The following is a 6,669-nucleotide window of genomic DNA, read 5'->3' as shown; positions in this document are numbered from 1 at the left end:
ACTCTGTATCCCTCTATTTCTGTCTCTCTCTCTGTCTCCCTCTTACTCTCTCTCTGTCTCCCTCTTACTTTCTCTCTGTCTCCTCTTACTCTCTCTTTGTCTCTCTCTCTGTCTCCCTCTTACTTTCTCTCTGTCTCCCTCTTACTCTCTCTTTGTCTCTCTCTCTCTGTCTCCCTCTTACTTTCTCTCTGTCTCCCTCTTACTCTCTCTTTGTCTCTCTCTCGGTCTCCCTCTTACTTTCTCTCTGTCTCCCTCTTACTCTCTCTTTGTCTCTCTCTATCTCTGTCTCCCTCTTACTTTATCTCTGTCTCCCTCTTACTCTCTCTTTGTCTCTCTCTCTGTCTCCCTCTTACTTTCTCTCTGTCTCCCTCTTACTCTCTCTCTCTGTCTCCCTCTTACACTCTCTCTGTCTCCCTCTTACTCTCTCTCTCTCTCTATCTCTCTCTCTCTCTGTCTCCCTCTTACTATCTCTCCCTTCATAAATCTGCCTAGTGAACGCCAATGGACAGCAGGACCTCACAGTGTGTGTGTGTATGTGTGTTTGCACACGTGTGTATGTGCGTGTGTGTATGTATGAGTGTGTGTGTGAGTGTGATAAACACAATGTCTGGTGTGTATACATATCAGACATGCCAGAGGAAGACACACACACACACACACACACACACACACACACACACACACAGACACACACACACACACACACACACACACACACGTACATGCACTTCCACACACATACAGATACAGAATCATATGACATTCTGGCCAAGTATATCAGCTGGTGGATAACAATGTGAGCGCTAATAATTTTTCAGACCATAATTTGCAAAATGATTAACTCTCTTCAGAAGTGGGTTAGTGTTTCAGGCAAAGTCTTGGGTTGGTTCTACTCCTATCTCTCTCATGCCAGGGGTCAGGCTACACACATTCAGCCAGTCACAACACAACTTCCTCTGCCTCCAATGGAAACCCATTCTCATTCTTCATTTCCTGTGGGGTTCCCCTGGGCTCTATATTAGGTCATGTCCTCTTTTCAGTCGACATGCTTCCACTTGGCAGAATCATTCACAGATATAGCATCTCAACGATATGCTGATGATACACAACTAGATCACCCTTTAAAGCCTATAATAATCAGAGCAGACAAATATCAGAGACTGTCTCAATGACATCAACGGTTGTTGGATGGTACATTTTCATTTCAAACCTTTATTTCAAGTCGTGAGACAACAACGAGCTTACAAAACAAGACAGTTATCAGTAGATTCATACATATAGGCACAACTAATAAGATTAAACTATACAAATCAGTTGAGACAGTTACAAGTTGATACACAGTGGTCCGGAGATCATACTTTTAAATACAGCAAGAGAAGGAAGAACCTCCAGCTTCAGAGTCAGTTGGAGGGCATTTCAGATGTTGGAAGCATCAAAGGAAAAGGTGGAACTCTAAGAAGCAGCCAGTCATTTGAACGTGTACAGAATAGGTTACGAGATTCCATTCCAACAGTGTTGTGATGTAAGAGGGAGGTTAACCAATAAGGGCTTTAAAGATAAACAAATACCAATGATAGTTACGCATTTCAACCAGAGCAGGCCATCCAACCTTTTCATAAAGGACACAGTGGTGGGTATCATATCTGTCACCAGAAATACATCTGAGGGCAGAATAATAGAGGTTTAAGAATTGAAGCTGCAGCATGTCTATAAATCACATCACCAGAGTCCAAAACTGATAAAAAGACATACATTCCTCCAGTCGAACAAGAACAAAATACATATTATTTTATTCTGCCCCTCAGTTTCACTCATCTCAGCCATCTGTCCCCTTATGTAGTGATGTTGTGATTTCCATCCAAATCATTGAGGTTTGACAGACATACAGTATCAACTCGATAGTGACATCCTACACTAAAAGTCAAAGATCAGGGCCCTAATTTATTAACACTTCTTAGAAAGTGTTCTATTTTCATACGTAAGCACAGAATTTAGAATGTGTGCACGCACAGAAATATTGGGATTTATCAACCGTGCGTACACAGGTCCTACGCTCCTCCGTGTTGATAAATACCTCTTTGTTCTACCGTCAATGCTCGTGCATGATTATCCATATATGGTCATGAAACACCCCCCATGGGATGTGAAATAATGGACTGACCCGAGCGGAACTCTGAGAAACTTCACGGGAGATTGTTCACTGACGCGCTGTCGAACCAAGAAGACACAATCCGTGTTATGGGATAAATAAAAGGCTGACTTGTACACTGTGATGTCAGATATCAACGGCTCCCTAAGACCATTGCTGCAATTCTGCCTGGACAGCTCAAATACTAATAAAGACCGTTCGTTTACCACTGTTTGGCGTTGGTGGTGTGTCATTATAACCGTGCTGTAATATGAATGCCTTTATTAGTTGTGTTCGATTGGCTATAATATGATTTTTAGAGGCATCTATTTTGTTGTCGGTATTAGCCTAATACCGACAACAAAATAGATGCCTCTAAAAATCATATACTATTAGGTAGCTTATGAATTACATATAATAGCAGCCATAGCCTACATTATGCAACAGTAACTTGCGCATATATAATAGCACAATGCACAGCCCTGCGAACCCTGCACAATAAACTAACTTGATCATTAATCTAGCTGTTGTATCTTTACGCTTATGAAAACATTAAATAATATGTTTTCATTGCATTAATAGCCTATATTCTCAAATGGCATTTAATGACTCCTCGTCGCTATCCTCGCGGACGGACCAGTGTATACCTTATATCATAATTCCTATTCATATTCATATAATAGTTTACTCTATCAGCATACCAGCATGTAATACGTTCTGAGTGTGTATCTACCTCAACTCCTTATTATTTTGCGCATAGATTGCAGAAATACGGGAACGTTTTGATTTATATTAAAAGGCTTTGACATTGTAAAACTAAATACGTGGAATTCTATAAGCATAATACAAGTCATATCACCCACATGATATATGCTCTGTGTCCAGAGCATGTATGCTTTTCATTAATTTAAGACACATTATTGCAAGGGTTTTGTAATACACATACACCCTCTGTTCTCATTGCAATGCGTTTTTTATTCTTTCTTATACAGTAGGAAGGGGGAAGAACACTATATCGTGGGTGTTCATATGACTTGTATTCTGCTTACAGCTTCGAAATGCCACTTGTTTCGTTTAATGTAAAGCCTTTTAAATATAATCAAAACGTTCCCGCGTTTCTGCGGTCTGTGCGCAAAATAATAACGAGTTGAGCTACGCAGAGCGCAGTCAGTCAGTACACCCCGTATATTCCGATAACGCTATATAAACCATGCTGCATTCATTCGGAGAGGAAGACCTATTATCCCAAATGCTATTTATAGGGTTTTGACCATAATTACACTACTGTTGCTATTTTACAATGAACTATAATGAATTACGGTTCATACAGAACACGCCAGTGTTGAAACTAATGCACAGAAGCTTATTTCCTTGTTGTAATAATATATTCTACCAACGGGCGCCAGGTACGCATGGTCCGACCTGTGCTTAAATATACGCACAAAGTCAAGCACAAGTTCAAATTGATAAGTCCCACACTTTGCTTAGAAATGATCGTACGCAGGGGTTACGGCAACGTTGATAAATGAGGGCCCAGGACTTTTCTGTTCAAGTTTCAAGTTCAAGTTTCTTTATTAGTTGTCATACAAAAATACAGAATACTTTTATATGAAATGCTTCTTTCTGTTTTGCTCCTGAGAGTGTGGCTTTAGTCAAGATTCTCGGCTGGGTGGTGCAGCGGACATTGCACTCGTCACCAACGCAAAAGACACGGGTTCAAATCCGGGTGTCGGCGTTGCCTCCGGCTTGGGCCGGCCGTCATACTAACTCAATTGGCAGAGTTAGCGGGTGGGAAGTCAAAGGGTGGTAGTCTGGTCGTTGTGAACAGCGACTCCTACAGGTCGGTTGGGGGACGCCTGCACAGCAAAGTCAGGAAAATGGCGGGGGCAGTGTGAGCCTCCCACACGTTACTCCTCGCCAAATGAGAGTCCGCGCTGGCAGGTGAAAAGATGTGACAGGCTGCCTCCACATGTATCGGAGGGGACATGTGATGCAAGGCTTCTATCCTCCCTACGACCGGCAAGTGGGGGGCATATGCGAGCAACGATCAGGACAGGGGAGGGAGAATTGGCACGAGAGGTAAATTGGGATGGGGAGAAAAATCACAGAAAAAAGAGGAGAAAAAGTAGATCAAAAAAAATATTCTCTTTCTTGTCCAGAATGCTGCAGCTGACTACAGCCAAAAGCCTTTACATTATCTTAGCCCTGCTGTATATAGGCCTAACTTAGATTAGATTAAAATGCATTGTCATTATACAGCACAAGTACAGCACAACGAAAATAATCTTGGCATCTAACCAGAGTGCAAATTGAACAGTAAAATGTAATAGTAATATACAATGTACAGGTGACAAAGAAGTCCACTACAGCTTCCCCGAACTGGTTCCAGATCTGTTTGACATTTGTCTGAATGTGACCGCCACTCGTCCCAAGGGGGTCCACCCTGAGACGTGAGGTCTGCTCCCACAGAGCCCTGAAACTGAGCAGATGGACTGAGGTCCATAGCCACAGACTCCACTGCAGCTCCGTGGAGAAGGAGACAGCGAACTCTACCCTGTTTGCTTATGTAGGCCGCTGAGCAGTGATGGGCAAGCTACTTGGAAAATGTAGTAAGCTACACTACAAGTTACTCTCGATTAAATATAGCTCAACTACAATGGAAGCTATCCCCAGATAAATGTAGCAAGCTACACTACAAGAACATGGCAAAAATAGCTAACTACAACGGCACTACCTTTTTTTTTTTTTTTTTTTACTTTATGATCAAGTTTCCACCAAACAAATAGGCAGGCAAAAAAAAGTTCAGTTTGATTGTTTATTAGAAAACTGAAACAAGCCCTCGGTCTGGCTTTTTGTGTCATCATTTTAACATGAACTTGTATTATGTACAAAATGTTAATAAAGTATGAGGAAAGAACTGTGGAAACGTAATAAATAAAAGGCCAAATCAATTAAATAAACACCAAAATATATACTCTCTCTATTGGAATGGAGACTTTTCAGCACAGGATAAACTGCCCACTTTATCAACCAAAAACACACTTCTTCAATATCAGAATTTTAACTAATAATAACTGTCTTACTGCATTTTACTATTATGCTACCATGTCTATACTACCACCAACTATGCTAATATGTCTATACTACTACAGTATGTACTCAGAGTATAACACTCAAGCTCGACACTGCTAGACAAACAATACTACTTGGCTGCTAGATATGTACCACTCCTGCTGACTTGTTGTACACAATTTGTAAGTTGCTTTGAATGAAAGCGTCAGCTAAATGACCAAATGTATTTAAATATGTAACTCACAAAACATTCCATGGCCCCAAAATCATGTGGGGACCCCAGACCACAGATCAGATCAATCACCATGGTAAGTTAACAGACGAAGAAAGCGCCAACACAGCCCAATGCCTGATGCTGCACGGCGGCAGTTTAAACAACAACATTATTATTGTCCCTTACCTTAGATACGCCGCGCCTGCTGCATGCATCCCACAACTTCATCTTTTCCATTCATTCATTCCAGATAGGGCCATGGAGAGGCATTGTTGTTATTGACATCATCATCTTCATCAATGCCATCAGCCCCGTAAAACATCGAATCCCTCTGCCATTTCGCGCGGACTGGTTGCATTCATTCATCAGTGGTCTAGTGTTTTGATTTGCACTTCCTGGTTTGCGGAGCTGGAGTCCCGCCCTATCCTGCCTCTGATTGGCCTACCCGTAATGTTTTGGCCTAACCTTACCCAATCGTGAGTCGTCATACTCATATCTAAACCAACCAACCAATCATAGTGGGTTTTCTCCGGTGAGTTTATTTTTTTCACAAATCTTTATGTCTGTTTCTCCGGATAGTAGCGTGTAGCGTTTCCGCACGCTACGTCACTACTTCGTTCTAAAAATAGCTGCACTACAGAGAACGCTACTTGGTTCAAAAGTAGCGACGCTACCATCACGCTACTGAGAAATGTAGTTAAGCTATGTAGCGTCGCTACTTGTAGCTAGCTACTGCCCATCACTGCCGCTGAGGTTCTGCTGTCTGCTGTGACCAGAACATGCCGACCTCTCACTAGTAGGGGTGTAACGATGCGACCTCACAACGATTAATTTTTCGATTACGATTATTCAGGCAACGATTCAATGCATCATGAAATCTCTTCATTTGACCACGATTCGATTAGATTCGATTCTATTCTATTTGATACATTTTCGATACATTTTCTATCAGTTAATTCCCCAAAACATTTTGAATACACAAATGTGGCTGGGGGAACTGATTCACTCAGCATGAATGGACTATAGGTCAATAAAAACAATACACACACACACACAAAAATACATAAAAAAAATTACAAAAAATATTTCGATTAAAATCGATTCTAACATTTTCAAATCGATGCAGTTGAATCGTCACATTAGAATCGACGCATTTCGATTAATCGATGCATCGTTACACCCCCACTCACTAGGCTGTGGAAGGGTTTGGACACTGGCAACACTGGTGTAGAGGGTCTGACCACCTGGTGTGGGG

At 41.6% G+C, this 6,669-nt stretch overlaps 1 protein-coding gene across 1 annotated transcript in view; it reads right to left on the bottom strand.

The window, feature by feature from the left end:
• The window catches only part of LOC311229258 (myosin light chain kinase, smooth muscle-like), a gene marked incomplete at both ends in the record, with an annotated part of 244,583 nt that overhangs the window by 192,785 nt on the left and 45,129 nt on the right, over positions 1-6,669 (bottom strand).

Source organism: Notolepis coatsorum (assembly GCF_963971535.1).
Source record: "Notolepis coatsorum genome assembly, chromosome: 5".
Taxonomy (NCBI): Eukaryota; Metazoa; Chordata; class Actinopteri; order Aulopiformes; family Paralepididae; genus Notolepis; species Notolepis coatsorum.
Note: the sequence above shows the minus strand (reverse complement) of the source record. Positions and strands in the feature narration are given on the sequence as shown.